This window comes from Herpailurus yagouaroundi, unplaced genomic scaffold (genome assembly GCF_014898765.1).
Source record: "Herpailurus yagouaroundi ecotype Mexico unplaced genomic scaffold, PumYag 162, whole genome shotgun sequence".
In the NCBI taxonomy this organism is placed as follows: Eukaryota; Metazoa; Chordata; class Mammalia; order Carnivora; family Felidae; genus Herpailurus; species Herpailurus yagouaroundi.
The window spans coordinates 54769614-54785766 of record NW_024412403.1 but is presented as its reverse complement, the minus strand read 5'-3'; positions in this window follow the sequence as shown (position 1 = coordinate 54785766).

Here is a 16153-nt window from a genome sequence, read left to right as displayed (position 1 = left end):
TTTATCTTTTCCTCACCTCTGACATCTATTCTCTTGATCATACTCTGGACCTTTGCCTCCAAAACCTCAATTTCTAGCATCTCACTTGCTGGCCACTACTTTCTATTTTTCCATTTCAACCCTTTTGTTATGGACTGAATTGTGTTCTCCCCAAATTCTTATGTTGAAGTCCTACTCCTACTCCTTACTACTTCAGAATGTAACTGTATTTGGCGATAGGGTCTTTACAGAGGTGATTGAGTTAAAATAGGTCATTAATCCAAAATGACTGGTGCCCTTATAAGAGGAGGAGATTAGGACACAGACATTCACAGAAGAAAGACCAGCTGAAGACACAGGGAGAAGATGGCTACTTAACAAATCGAGGGGAGAGAAACCAGCCCTATCAGCACCTTGATCTTGGATTTCCAGTCTCCAGAACTGTGAGAAAATAAATTTCTGTTATTTTAGCCACTCCGTCTGTGGTATTTTGTTAGGCATCCTGAGACAACCAATGCAGCCCTCTAATATCCTTGTGTTCTCACATCATTCCTCAGGTAGGATTTCATGGCTCAACATGATAATCGTGCCCTTCTATACACCTTTGTTTTTCTGGGCCCTCCTCAGTCTTTTGCATGTTTATATGTCATAAATCCTGCTTGAAAAAACTTCCACTCTGTTTAGATCCAACTCTCTGCTTGGATAAAGCCTGTGACCAAGCAGCTGAACATGGCTAAAGTAAAACAACACCCATTAGTACACGTGGGAGCATTACACTCTCAACGTTTCTTTAGTCATTCACTCTCCCCTCTCAGAGAAGACCATTTGACAGCATCTTCTTGGTCCTCAGACTTTCATTCCCATTTACATTCTCAATGATCTGCCTCTTGTTTCAGGGCCCAAATAGAAGCAACCAAAAGACACTCGCTGCTTTTCCCTTATCAAATCTATCAACTTCCTTGTTTCTATGCCCACATAATCTGCTGTCTTATCTGTGAAAAAGGATGAGTCACCCATATATCTAGCATGGTAACTGTAATGGTGCTCTGGATTTCCTACTCAAAGGAATTGCTTCTGCAGTCGTCCCCTCTCTCTCCTGCAGAAACGTCCTTCTCCCCTTTCTACAGGCTCATACATGTCAGGCTCCCATATCTGCTAATGCTTCACTACAGTAGGCTTTACTCTGCTGAGGTTATAAACTTTGAAATCCTAATGCATACAACAATGATTTCTCTCTTGCTTATACAACATCAAATGAGTGCTAGGTGGCTTTTCATGGCACTTCTCTCCCATGAGACTGACACAGGGATTGTGGTTCCTCTAGTTTATGAGGTCACCATCTCAACATATGGCTCCCAGTGTCCCTATGGCCAGGCAAAAAAAAGAAGGGAAATGGCATATACGTAATTGGGAAAAGAAACTTTGGAGAACAACATTTGTTATTATTATTATTATTATTATTATTATTATTTTATTCTAGAAAAGGTTGCTTTAGAAATAAAAGTGTTAAAATCTAAGATATTTTATTTTATTTTATTTTTTCAACATTTATTTATTTTTTTTGGGACAGAGAGAGACAGAGCATGAACGGGGGAGGGGCAGAGAGAGAGAGGGAGATACAGAATCGGAAACAGGCTCCAGGCTCTGAGCCATCAGCCCAGAGCCTGACACGGGGCTCGAACTCACGGACTGCGAGATCGTGACCTGGCTGAAGTCGGACGCTCAACCGACTGTGCCACCCAGGCGCCCCTAAAATCCAAGATATTTTAAAAACAACTCTTTACTATCCATTATGTGGGATTTTGCCCACCATTGATAAATAAAATAAGGATGATGATCTCCTTTGCAAGCTGTGGACACATTAATGGAATTTTCTTTTTTCAGTGTGTGTGTGTGTGTGTGTGTGTGTGTGTGTGTGTTTTCTGTAGAATTTACAACAATACACTTGTTTTGGGAGAGCAAGGGTGATTTCATTTAATATGCAATTGGGAGAGAAGGAGTGTTCATTAAGTTTTCCCTTTCTAACTCTATAGAATCTGGAATGAAAATCAGCTGAATTCATATATTAAAGAAAACTATTGGTTGTCCGTTTTGTCAGAGTGAGGACAATGAATTTGTTCATGCTTGTGCATACCTGCTTGGGGTTTACATTGGGCATTCATGGTGCTCCAACCTAATCTTTGGTTTTGGTTTTAAAGGTCTAGCTGCATATTTACAAGTATGTCCTTTGAAACTAACAGATATAATAAAGAAGAATATGGTATGTAGTTGTTTGTCTTCTATTACATAGATTTCTCCAAAATTTGGTGGCTTAAGACAGTGAGGTTTATGCAGTTTATGGTTCTGTGGGTCAGTGGTTTTTCTGATCTCAATGAGCTTAGTCATATGTCCTCAGCTTCTTGTTGGCTAGCCAGTTCTGCTTCTGAGAGTTTGTGGACTACAGGCTGGTTGACAGTGGAGATGACTCAGGCAAGTGTCTCTCATCTTCTTGCAGGGCACTTGGAAGGTGGGCAGGATCCCAAGAAAGAGTGGGAGGGTGTAAGGCGCTGGATCCCAAGGCATGGAACTGATAAGCTCTCACTTCTGCCATGTTGTCTTGGCCAGGCAAGGCATAATGTCAGTCCATATTTGAGGAGTAAGGAAGTAGATTCTAACTCTTCATGGTATGAGTTGTAAAGTCAAGTACAAGTAGATATAGAAAAAGGAAGAAAAATGATTTACAGCCACTTAGTAATCTACCACATAGGACAAGCACTTGAGAAGTGCAGCTTGAGGTATTGAAATTGTTTATTCACCCAATAACAAAAGCAGAAGTCAGAAGTATGTCTTTGAAGACAAGCCCTTTCCAAATATTTCTCCTTTGCTTGCCCATATCTGCTATCACTATTAAATACAAAGTTTTAAGAAAATAGTCATTCTTTTAAAACTAAAAGCTTCATTTTTTAAGCTCATTTATTTTCCAGTGGAAATAGTTTTCTGAAAGAGGAAATATACTGATTGCATTGAGAAGGACCAGCATCTTGTCCCCATGGTAACAGCATCTTGAATTCTCTAAGTGTTCACCACCTGGTGTTTTGAGGCCCAGTAGCCATAAAGTACCATGTTATAATGTGAGAGAAAGAATCCACATGCACCACACATACAAGGACAGTGGCCCCACCAGTGCTACTTGGTATCATATCAGAATAATGGCCTATAAATTACCAAAAAAAAAAAAAAAAAAAAAAAGAAAAAACCACTCTTTCTTGTAGGAGATACTTGGATAACTGCTATCTTAGAAAAGTACTCCTAATAGTATAGGAACAGATTATGTTTTAGTGATTTCAGGTATGTGTTAGGCATCAGGTTTACATGCACATGTGCAAATACACAGGAACACACACACATATAATTCTTGAGTTCTGACTTTAAACAAAACTCACAGCAACTGTAATAGTCCTGTTATTAGTTACTGGAACATTTGAAATTATTACTCTTGTCCTGACTTACTGTAGTCTTTTAAAGAAGATGTTTAAGAAATACAGTGTATAAGCCATAAGATATTTGTGTGTGTGGATGTCTTTCTATGGAAATTGTTCTCTTTCTCAAGGCCTTGTCCTAGTAGGTGTCGCAAGGGCTTTTGAAAATTAGAATTTACAATCAAATCAAGCTATGTCCCCATGCAGTAATTTTGGGTACATAAATGACAGATTTAATATCTGTCTGTATCTGTGACTCCTGTTAAGCTGCATAGGAACCATGAGAGAACAAATTTTTGCTCACTGTGGTAGCTGAGTGGCTGCCATTGCCACTGAAACTGTAAAGCAATTTTCTATCATAAAACCCATAGTAATAGAATTTGAAAAAGATGGATCCCTGGAGGATTGAAGAGAGGATGTGTGGGGATGTTTTTGAATGAGTCACTGGGCAGGAGTAGAGGCATTCTTCAGATTAGAAGCAGGAAACTAGTAGGTTACTTGGGAAAAATGGACATGAGCTTTGAATTAAGAAAAGACAGTTCTTCCTAGCCCCCCTGGAGAGGGATCTGCCATGAGGTAGAGAAATTCCCAGGATGATGCCATCTACCTGAAGGGGACACAGAATGTAAGGAACCTAAATTCTGGTACTAGCCACAAAGAGTAGGTAAAGACTTGCCCCTCCTTGGCTGGTGTAATGATTAAAGAAGTCAATGTAAGTAACATGCTTTAAAAACTGTAAAGTACAAAGCTCTTTCTTCTTCCCTGGGGACCCACAGGGCAAGGAGTAAGGTAAAAGAGGGTAGGTGCAGCGTTAAGAAAGAAAACACTGTTGGTGTGCACCTCTCTTCCCCAAGCTGCAGAAAAGCTGGCTCCTCTGGGCTTCCAGATCCTGGGTCTGAAGAAAGGAATATTGAGTGGAAGAAAGAAATGGGATCTATACACGTATACAAGTTCTGCCTCTCAGGTCACTTGGCAAGCGGATGTCAGGTATCTGAGGAGAGGGAGTTCATCTCAGCAAAGATTTGTTTTTGCTTCAACTTGAGTGCCTTGGAATTCCTTTGGTTCTCATTTATAATCCATCCTATGTAGTCTTATATGAGTTTCTATACTCCGTATGCCATTTCTTCCTCACCATCACTCTAGGATGAATATATTTATGGATCACCCATCTTGTATCCACAATTCCAAAATCTAGAAAGCTCCAAATTAGAATGTTATTTTTGTTAAAGAATGTTATTTTTGTAATTTTGGTGACAACACCAACTTGAATTGTCATTTGATAAATTTTATTTTTCTCATTAAGTTGATTGTTGGTACATTTGTGTGTGTGTGTGTGTGTGTGTGTGTGTGTGTGTGTGTGTGTGTCAAGGAATATCGATATGTTTGTTTACTGAGTGCTGCCCCAGACATTATAGGTGTTATATGAAATTCAGTATATATACTATCTTACTTTATATAATTAAAATCTAGTCCTAAACATTTCATGTAAGGGACTGTGGATATGTATTATTTCTACATTAAAGGTTGAAACTGAGGCTTAGTGAGGTTAAGTGCCCGACTTCAGGTCACATAACCAGGAGATGGTGAGTTTCAACTCAGGTACATTGGGTTGTGGTGTCTTTTCCTACCAAATCATAACTAGTTTCAGTGAATTATTTGTTTTGGGGTCACAGAATTCTTTTGATGTACCACTTTTAAAAGAATAATGAAAGATGCTTTTGAGAGCTGTAGCCATAGCAAACATTTGCCATCAATCCATCACTGACTCTGTTAGAAGATGGAGAAACCTTCTGTTATTCGTTTAGCTTGCAGCAGCCTGTTCATTCTGTCCACCTTTCTCTTTAGCATTAGTCCCTGGATGACATACTGTTCCAGTCATCTTAAACTGAGTGTCTTCTTAGTGACACAAATAAAATATGGTGAGAGCAAAGCAAGTTCCAAACACAGTCTCTCGGCCCTCAACATGTGATATCTGAATCTTATAATCACTGTCATTCTGTATAGACTTTATTCTTCATCTCAGTCTGTTTCTGTGTTCTTTTGTTTTTCCTTTTACACACTCTGGGGAAAGACTGTTATCTGACGCGGTCTTCACTTTTTAAGTGCTTTTAAAGGGCTGGTTTTTCGTTTTCTCCCAATCATATGCCTAATCTCAGGGAATTTAGTTCATTTAGTGGTGCATAGTCAGAATTCCATGATTATGGTTATATTTACTTTAGAAATGGAAAATGTGTACGGCAGAACTGTTCTGTCTTCGTTTAGCCTGCCATAACAAAATGCCACGGACTGGTTAAACAACAGACATTTCTTACAGTTCTCACAGCTGGGAAGTCCCAGATCAAGGTGCTGGCAGATTTGGTTCTTGGTGAGGGTCCTCTTCCTTCTATGGCTGTCTACTTGTGGTGTGCTCATGTGGTGGAGTGGGAAGGAGTGAGAGGGAGGGGAGAGCGGGAAGAGTAGAGAAGAGAAACAGAACGAGAGAACAAGAGTTCTCGTCTCTCTCTTCCTCTTTTTTTAAAGTTTTTATTTAAATTCCAATTAGGTAACATACAGTGTAATGTTAGTTTCAGATGTAGAATTTAATGATTCATCACTTACATACAACACTCAGTGCTCATCACAAGTGCCCTTCTTAATCTCTCATTTAACCCATCTGTCTCCCCTCCAGCAACCCTCAGTTTGTTCTCTACAGTTAAGAGTCTGTTTCTTTTCCTCTTCTTACAAGGACACTGATCCTATCACGGAGGCCCCACTCTCAAGACCTCATCTAAACCTAATTACCTCCAAGGTCCCATCTCCAAATATTATTACATGGGGATTTAGGACTTCAACATAAGAATTTTTGGAGACAGAATTCAATTCAGCCCATAACATAATCTATTTCAAAACCACATGCTTATTTAAAAATGCTATGTATAACACTGGATTGGGAAGCAAAAAGTTAGGTACTTTTTTCCACTTTGGTATTAGGGAAAATGTCTTAATCTTTGGACCTCTGTTTCAGCATACATTAAAAAATGGGATGGAACTAAATGATCCCCTTGTAATACCCCAGTTTAAAATAATTTTGTCATGGGTCCTAACACTATGTTACATGTATCATGGCAACACAGAAGTAATAATATCTCTAAAGCATGCTTCGAAGATGTTTGTAACTTCACTTTTTCTTATCATTAGTGATCTATCCATCTTTTCTGAGTTGCTACTAGTAAACATTTTCCTTGTTTCACAGATTTTGGAGTAATTTTTTTTCAGTTTCTCCTTAATGGATATTTGTATAATAGATAATAATTACCTTTTGTCTCTTTTTTTCTTTAGGTTTTTTTTAATGCTTATGTTTTTCTTGTTTTTTTGGGGGGGTAGCTCAGATTTTGCTCTTTGGAGGGAGAATTGATTGAGATAGCACAGTGGTTGTATGAGGTTACAAAGATGAAAATCCTGTTTTTTTTTTTTAATTTTTTTTTTCAACATTTATTTATTTTTGGGACAGAGAGAGACAGAGCATGAACGGGCGAGGGGCAGAGAGAGAGGGAGACACAGAATCGGAAACAGGCTCCAGGCTCTGAGCCATCAGCCCAGAGCCCGACGCGGGGCTCGAACTCCCGGACCGCGAGATCGTGACCTGGCTTGAAGTCAGACGCTTAACCGACTGCGCCACCCAGGCGCCCCGAAAATCCTGGTTTTTAAGAATATAATTTATATAAAGTTTGTAGTTTCAAAATTAAACATTGACATGGTCTCCTTTTAAAACTATGAAAGTTATAGTACATGTGTTCTAAAACATTCTTTCAGAGGGGGTAAAAATCATGCAAGATATTAAAAATTTTTTTTTCTAAAAGACTGTTCTAACATAGCCCTGAATATGTCATTTCAAAATGTATAAAGAAATAAAACTGTCACCTATTCCGGTTGGGTGTGACTTTGTCCTTTGTCTTTTCTGTCACACTGGCTTGGAGTCGTTTGCTTAACCTGGCCCACTTTTCAAAGATACGATCGTGTGGGTTTCAGGGGCCTGTCAGCTCTCCTTTCCCCAGCTGCTCTGGGCCTGCTCCAGGCCTCCAGACACCTCTGACCGAGACAAGTCCCAAAGTCGCTAACTCTGAGGGGGCTGCTGATCCCAGGATGGGTGACAAGATGTGCTGAGCCTTTGGGACAGACATGGCAGGCTGTTACTAATAAAAGACAGGCCTGCTGCCGAGGAAGGGAAGGAAGCAGATGTGAGGGCAAGATTCAGTGACAACCTGGGCATTCTAGACACACAGGATGTTGTAGAGGAGGGAGAAGGGTAAGTTGGCATTTGGCAGCATGTGCAGAGGCAAGACCTGCGTGTGGGCGGTGGAAGTTGTGGCTTTCAAAGATTTCTGACCTTCTGCCTGCCAGCTTGGAATTAGATTTCTTGATGGAGCGGGAGGAGGAGGGAAGGGGTGAAAAAGGCAGATGCCAGGAGAGATCATTGACCTGGCAACCAGACAAAAGGATGCTGGGGCTGGCACCTGAGGCAAAGAGGGGCAGCGCAGTGTAGCTCGTAGGTCTAACCCAAAGGGCTGAGCGCCAGAGTTTCAGCTGCCAGAGAATGGCCTAAGATGGCCTCTTCTGTTGACAGGAGAAAGCAGTCTGTGGAGAAATTAAAAAAAAAAAAAAAGTGAAATTTAATATCTCTGGATAGGTTTTTAGGGTTGGCATTCGGAAGCGTATACAGCTGCCTTCTGTCTGAGAAGCATAAGCCCTTGTAGCCATTTGATAATGCTTTTTTTTTTTTTTTTTAAATCCCAGCAGTATTGCCACATTTCCAATTCCAAGACTGAGGCGGTGTGATGTGACTACAGGCTCCCCATTCTCCAGCAGTGAATACTAAATGACTTTTCCAAATGTTGACCCAGAACACTATCATTCTCTGGGAGACAAGACTCACTGATTCCATTAGAATACAATTTTGTTGCCACATAAATCAGGAAACTTTAAATGTAGCAGCTTCGTTTCAGGGTTTTGGGCTCCGCGGAGTATTTGTTTTGCCGTCGTGTATCACTTTAAACCACTAGATGTCGCTGTTACTCGGTCCTTCGTGTGACAGAAACCAGGAGCAGGGGGAGAAATCTCCGGACAGAAGAATTCTGTCTTAGGTGGATTTCAGTTTAAGACCTCTTTACCTGGCATTTTCATCCAAAAACAGACACTCCATATGTTGTGTTATTTGGTTACTGTTTCCCCTTTTGTTTTTGAATGGGAGAGGCTGAATTAAATGCAATTTCTTCCCATCAAGTGCACCTTCCCCTCTAGCCTTACTAATTATTAATTCTCCCATAAAATGTGGTTTTTGGCTCTATAATGTGAGGACTATTTGTTAGCAAATTTGGAAAATCACCATACTGTGGGTATTGAGAATCTATGTATGGACTCCAAATGTTGCTCTTCTACTCAATTCAAAATCTTAGAGAATTCAAAATGCAGTTTCTAATTTCTTAGGAAAAAATGATGTAACAGTGACCTCAACTAGGATGAGAATCCTGTGAAGGCACAGCAAGTCAGAGTTAAGAACTTAGTCTTCATGCCTACTCTCAGATGTCCTGGAACCCAAGGGACAGAAGTTGCCATGAGTTTCAGGTTGTTTGAGTGGTGGTATTAGACACACAGATCACTTGTTTTCCTGCTAAACTTCCTTTTGTTTTATTAAATTTTAGATGCATGTATATATTTTAATATGTGGTCATTGATTAATATATAGAAGAGCATTATTTCATCATGAAATTAAATAACGTATCTAAACTATAATACATTTATAAAATTCCTTTTTGAAAACAGATGAATGATTATAGCACGTTGAATGAAGCTATCTCAGCATAATTTCATTATAGCAAATGGTAAGCAATAATAAGTGATAAGCTAATAACATTAAAAGAAAACAGAAAAAAAGTTACAAAACACATCTTAAAAAACAAAGGCCATTCTTGAGTTGCTGATGCAAAAAGAAATCAAGTTGGTTTTTTTGAACTTCATCCCACAGCATTTAATACTGCCTTTTTAATGGTTGGCTGTCCCCAACCATTACTGAGCCAGCCAGTCAGCTCTAAACTAGAACTACACAGATCTGCTTTCTCTTTAGTTGTGATGCCAAAGGATTTATAGATTACTCTGTGTTGTGATTTTATGCCCTAGAGCTAACTTGACTGTGGGCCAAGTGCTAACTCACTATGACTCAGGTTGGGATAATAGTGTCTGAGGTGAAGTTGCCTTGGGCAGTTCTGATGGGACTTCAAGAATATGTGAGTCTTATTCTCTCCTCTCCTCTCAACTTTCCCCATGCCCCTCCCTTCCGTTCCCCCACTCCACTTCCTTCACTTCTCTTTTTTATTTCTTTCTTCCTCTCCTGCCTTCTCTTTGTTCTCCATAAGTGTGATCTTTCAATTTACTGCTGAATTGTATTAGAGAAGGAATCACGACCACATCTGTATTAGTTTCCTAGGGCTTCCATGACAAATTACCACAAACTTGGTGGCTTAGATATGAATTTATTCCCTTACAGTTCTGTAGATCAGAAATCTGAAACCACTTTCCTGAGCTGAAATTAAGGGCTGCTAGGAGAATCTATTTCCTTGCCTTTTTCTGGTATTAGAGCTACATTCTGTGCATTCTTTGGCCTGAAGGTTCTTCCTTCAAAACCAGCAGTAAAGCATCTCAAATCTCTCTGCTGAAGTTATGACATTGTCTTCTCTCTTCTGTATCAAATTTCCCTCTGCCTCTCTCTTGGGACAATTTTGATTTCATTTAGGGCCTGATAACTTAGGTTGATATTCCCATCTGAAGATCCTTATATCTACAAAGTCCCTTTGCCATATCAGGTAACATTATAGTTTCCAGAGATTAGGACCTGGATACCTTTGAGGGCTGTTATTCAGTCAGCCACAGCTTCCTAGTTGTGTTTTTGGTCAATTCACTTAGTCTCTCTAGATCACAGTGACTTTGTCTAATAGCGTTCCTGGGAGGATTTCTTAAAATGCTTGTAAAGTGCTTAGCACAGTACCTGGCAAAGAGTAAGTCCACTTTAAATTAAAGTAACTTAAACACTAATATATAATGTTCCTACTATTAAGTATAGTATCTTAAAGATAATCTCGTTCTTGATCTGCCATTCACCTTTACGGTACTTCAAGTCTTTTTTTTTTTTTTTTTTTTAATGTTTATTTTTGAAAGAGAGAGGCAGATTGCGAGTGGGGGAGGGACAGAGAGAGAGGGAGACACAGAATCCATAGCAGGCTCCAGGCTCTGAGCTGTCAGCACAGAGCCCGACATGGGGCTCGAACCCACCAACTGCAAGATCATAACCTGAGCCGAATTCGGATGCTCAACCGACTGAGCCACCCAGGCGCCCCCACCTTTACGGTACTTCAGTCTGGCTTCTATCTTCACTACTCTACTAAAATATTTATTTCAAGGTCACTGGTCTCCTCCAGCTAGTCACATTCAAAGACCACTTCTTGAGCTTCATTTTAGAATCATTTTATACAGTCAAGCACTTAAACAGTCTCCATACTTCTGCCATACATTTTCTGGTTTCTTCCTTCCTCATTGGATGCCTCTCCAGTTTCCTTTGCCATCTTTCCCTTCTTTAAACCCACCATAAAATATTGGTGTTCCTCAGAACTCTGTCTGGAGTGTTCTTCATCTGTCTTTTTTTTTTTTTTTTAATTTTTTTTTCAACGTTTATTTATTTTTGGGATAGAGAGAGACAGAGCATGAACGGGGGAGGGGCAGAGAGAGAGGGAGACACAGAATCAGAAACAGGCTCCAGGCTCTGAGCCATCAGCCCAGAGCCTGACGCGGGGCTCGAACTCACGGACCGCGAGATCTTGACCTGGCTGAAGTCGGACGCTTAACCGACTGCGCCACCCAGGCGCCCCTCTTCATCTGTCTTTATGCCAAGGTGAGGAGCAGCATGGCATGTTTGATGATCATAAGGAAAATAGTGAGGCAGGGATACAGATAGCAAGGAGTGACATGGGATATGCTGGTGTAGGTGAGAATTTCCAGTGTTTGGAAGTCTCTTGTGAAAGGATTTCTGACATTGATCTGAAGTGTGAGGGTACATTGAGAGGCCTTGATGTTGATGTGTTTTGTGGGTATTGGTAGTGAATGCCTGAGTATTTCCCTTTTTATGAGGTCCACAACTGATGATCTCCTTCCTGAATGCTTTTGAACCACTAAGCCAGCATATGGCTCTGGGCTTGGTTAAAAGTGCAGGGAAGAGATGACAGAGTTGTGAGTAGAGTGACAAGCTCAACTCTATTCCCCGTGTTTAGTAGGGATATGTGAGTTTCCGGTGTGTAGGGAAAACATCACTAATCGTGGCTGGTGTTGAGATAGGAAGGAATAAACTTAGCTTCAGCCTGGTCTCCCAGCCGAAGGATTATGCAGGGTGAGACAAAGTACCCTCCTAAGAACCTACAAAGAGCCCACACTTAGATACTTTTTTCAAAGGTGCAGCTGACAAGCAGTCAGTGTTCAACACAGAAATCTCAAAAATTAGAAGAAATAGAATGGAGGATTTTTCACCAGGTATTGTGGTCACTCAGATTACCAGATGTTTCTTCACCTCTTCTCACTGCCACTGAAGTTTAGGTAAAGGGTGCTGTCTCTGGAAACCTCACTCCTTCCTCCCCAGCCTAGATGTTTTCAGTTAGTAGTGTGCCCTGTTTTTGTAGAAGAGGGAGAAATATGAGTAAGATATTACATAATCTTAGCCCAAACTGAAAAAAATATTATAAACATGGGCTGAGAGATCTTAAGGAGCTTATAGCCAGGTGGAACAGAGGTTGGAGAAGGGACATTTAATAGGTGTTCCTTGGGAAAATGGTAAAACAATTTCAGATTTATAGTTCAACGAGTTGAAGCTTTTTTTTTTTTAATATATGAAATTTATTGTCAAATTAGTTTCCATACAACACCCAGTGCTCATCCCAAAAGATGCCCTCTTCAATGCCCATCACCTACCTTCCCCTCCCTCCCACCCCCCATCAACCCTCAGTTCTCAGTTAGTTGAAGCTTTTTAATCAAACCCAGTAAACACATATTATTTAATTTTATTATTATTTCAATGAACATAACAAAACTTTGAGTTCATTGTTCCTATCCCCACACTAGAGACGGGTAAGATGAGGTTTATGAGGTCAGGTGAATTACCCAAGGGCACATAGCTAGCAAAATACAAATCAAGGGTTGGAGCCCTCATCTCTTGGACTTTGAAGCCTGTACCCTTTCTTTTTTTTTTTTTTAATTAATATTTTTTATTTTAATTTCAGTATAGTTAACATATAGTGTTATATTATTTTCAAGTGTACAGTACAGTGATTCAAGAATTCTATACATTACTTAGCGCTCATCATGATAAGTATACTCTTTAATCTCCATCACCTATTTTACCAATCCACCCCCCCACCCTCTTCTGGTAACCATCAGCTTGTTCTTTATAGTTAAGAGTCTGTTTTTTGGTTTGTCTCTTTCTCTTTTTTTTTCCTTGCTCATTTTTTAAATTGCTTATATGAGTGAAATCATAGGGTATTTGTTTTATTTCACCTAGCATTATACTCTGTATGTCCATCCATGTTGTTGCAGATGGTGAGATTTCATTCTTTTTTATGGCTGAATAATATTCTGTTGTATAAATATACCACCTCTTTATCCATTCATCCATTGATGGACACTTGGGCTGCTTCCATTATTTGGCTACACATTGGAGGGCATGTATCCCTTTGAATTAATGTTTTTTTGTTCTTTGGGTAAATACCCAGTAGTGTGACTATTGGATCATAGGTTAGTTCTACTTTTAATTTTTTGAGAAACCTCCACACTGTTTTCCACAGTGGCTACACTAGTTTATGTTCCCACCAATAGTGCATGAGAGTTCCTATTTCTCCACAGCCTTGCCAATACTTGTTTCTTGATTTTAGCCATTCTGACAGGTGTGATTATATCTCATTATAGTTTTGATTTGGATTTCCCTGATGTCTAGTGATTTTGAGCATCTTTTCATGCATCTGTTGGCCATCTGTATTTCTTCTTTGTGTAAGTGGCTGTTCATGTCTTTTGCCCGTTTTTAATTGGATTATTTGCTTTTTGGGTATTGAGTAATATAAGTTTTTTATGTATTTTGGATACTAACCCTTTATTGGATATATTATTTACAAATATCTTATCCCATTCAATAGATTGCTTTTAGTTTTGTTTCCTTTGCTGTATAGAAGCTTTAATTTTGATGTAGTCTCAATAGTTTATTTTTACTTTTGTTTTCCTTGCCTTAGGAGACATATCTAGAAAAATGTTGCTATGGCCAATTTAAGACAAATTACTGTCTGCGCAGTCTTTGAGGATTTTTATGGTTTCAGGTCTCCCAGTTAGGCCTTTAATCCACTTTGAGTTCATTTTTATGTGTGGTGAAAGTGGTCTAGTTTCATTCTTTTGCATGTAGCTGTCCAGTTTCCCAACACCATTTGTTGAAGAGACTATTTCTCATTGCATATTCTTTCCTCCCTTATTGAAGATTAATTGACTGTGTAATAGTGGGTTTGTTTCTGGGTTTTCTGTACTGTTTCATTGATCCATGTATCGGTTTTTATGCCAGTACCATACCGTTTTGAAGCTACAGTTTTGGGGGTGCCTGGGTGGTTCAGTTGGTTAAGCATCAGACTCTTGATTTTCAGCTCAGGTTATGATCTTGTGGTTTTGTGGGTTTGAGCCCTAGGATTCTCTGTCTCCTCTCTGTCTGCCCCTCCCCCACTTGCACAGTCTCTGTCTCTCTCAAAATAAATAAACTTAAAAAAAAAAAGAAACTATAGCTTTGTAATATAACTCGAAGTCTGGAATTGTGATGCTTCCAGTTTTATTCTTTTTCAAGATTGATTTGGCTTGTTGGGGTCTTTTGTGGTTCTATACAAATTTTAGGATTATTTTTCTAGTTTTGTGAAAAATGCTATTGGTATTTTGATAGGGATTGCACTAAATGTGTACATTGCTTTAGGTAGTATAGACATTTTAACAGTATTTGTTCTTCCAACCCATGAGCATGGAATGTCTTTCCATTTCTTTGTGTCATCTTCAGTTTCTTTCATCATTTTTTATAGTGTTCAGAGTATAGGTCTTTAACCTCTTTGGTTGAATTTATTCGTAGATATTTTATTGTTATTGGTGTAATTGTAAATGGAATTATTTTCTTATTTCATTTTGTTCTGCTTCATTATTAGGGAGTAGGAATGCAACAGATTTCTGTATATTGAAGCCTGTCCCCTTTCTAACTGATTGTACTGCTCCATATACCACACTGTTAAATTTGTTTTATGACAGCGGTGAGTTTACATAAAGGTACAATTAAAAAACTGTTAATGGTAATATACAGTTAATGATAATATAAATCAAACTACCTACGGTTGCAAAGGGTGGAATGATATAAATAATTATTTGGTGTAAAGGACAATTCTAATTTTGAAGTTAGTTTCTGCTAGGACTACAGAAAGAACTATGGTACTTCCCTATTTGTTCTGTATCAGATAACCTTGGATTATTCCAACCACAGCACATGCTTATTTACTTTTTTATCATCTATTCCACACACCCCTGTCATTGAATGACAGTTCAGTGAACTTATTTGTCTTCCTTGCTGATGTTTTACCAGCAATTTAGAACCGGCTCTTGGCACATAATAGGCTTTCTATAAATATTTTTTTGAATAAATGAACAAATGAGTCACTGATATTTAAGCTACCACTTAAATTCTACCTTAAAGAGTTAGAGGCAAAAAGGAGTAAAAAGGAGGATGTTATGGACTGAATGTCCCATGTGAAGCACCTCAAAGAATCTCCCAGAAGATTGTGAGGGTAACTGAGGAATAAATGCCAACAAGTCATTACTTTTGTAGTCAGTGAAAATTACCAAGTTTACTTAGGTGTTTGAAGAAGTAGAACTGCTTTCCAAAATTTATGAATCCAAGTTTTGCTTAAAGATAAAACACATAATTGTAATTGTTTTCAGATAAACTCAATTACCGTTATGGTTTCTATATTGTTTTTTATGTAAGTGAGTTAATTCAGAATTTTCCTCCTCCCACTCTCTTCAGAGTGGCATTGATGAGGTTTTGGGGTGATGGTGGGGTGGTCCAGAGCCCATGACCAAGAAAGAATTCTTGAAGACGTCTTTGGTGCAAAGAAAAGTGATTTTATTAAAGTGATTTTATTAAAGTGATCTTATTAAACAGGACCGGTAGGGAAAGAGCTGCACTAGGGTTGTGAAAAGTGGCTCCTTATATACTATGAAGTTGGCGAGATAAAGTCAAATTGGAGGCCTCCAGAGGGACTTTGATATGCTAAAGAGGACCCATAAGATACCTAAGGCCTTGCTATTGTCAAGTTAAGGTTGTTTTTCCTTCTAGAAAAACATTAACATTAAGACAGTAGGGAGTTCTTAGAGAATGTTTATACCCTGCTGGCCTCAAGTACTTGTCAATGGGATGCAGGTTATAAGGAAGTTTAATTTTACCTGCCATTTCCTTCTGCCTTTGTTTACCAAATCATTGTGGAGGGCAAGGTGATGTTGGGGCTCCAGGAAACTGAGTCTATAGGTTTCTGGAAATTAGGCTTTTGATAAGATTGACTTCTTGTAATTTACTAAGATATTTGTAAACTGATGGAGACTCAGGTCCTGCACGAATGTGATCTCTATCAGTTAGCTATTTG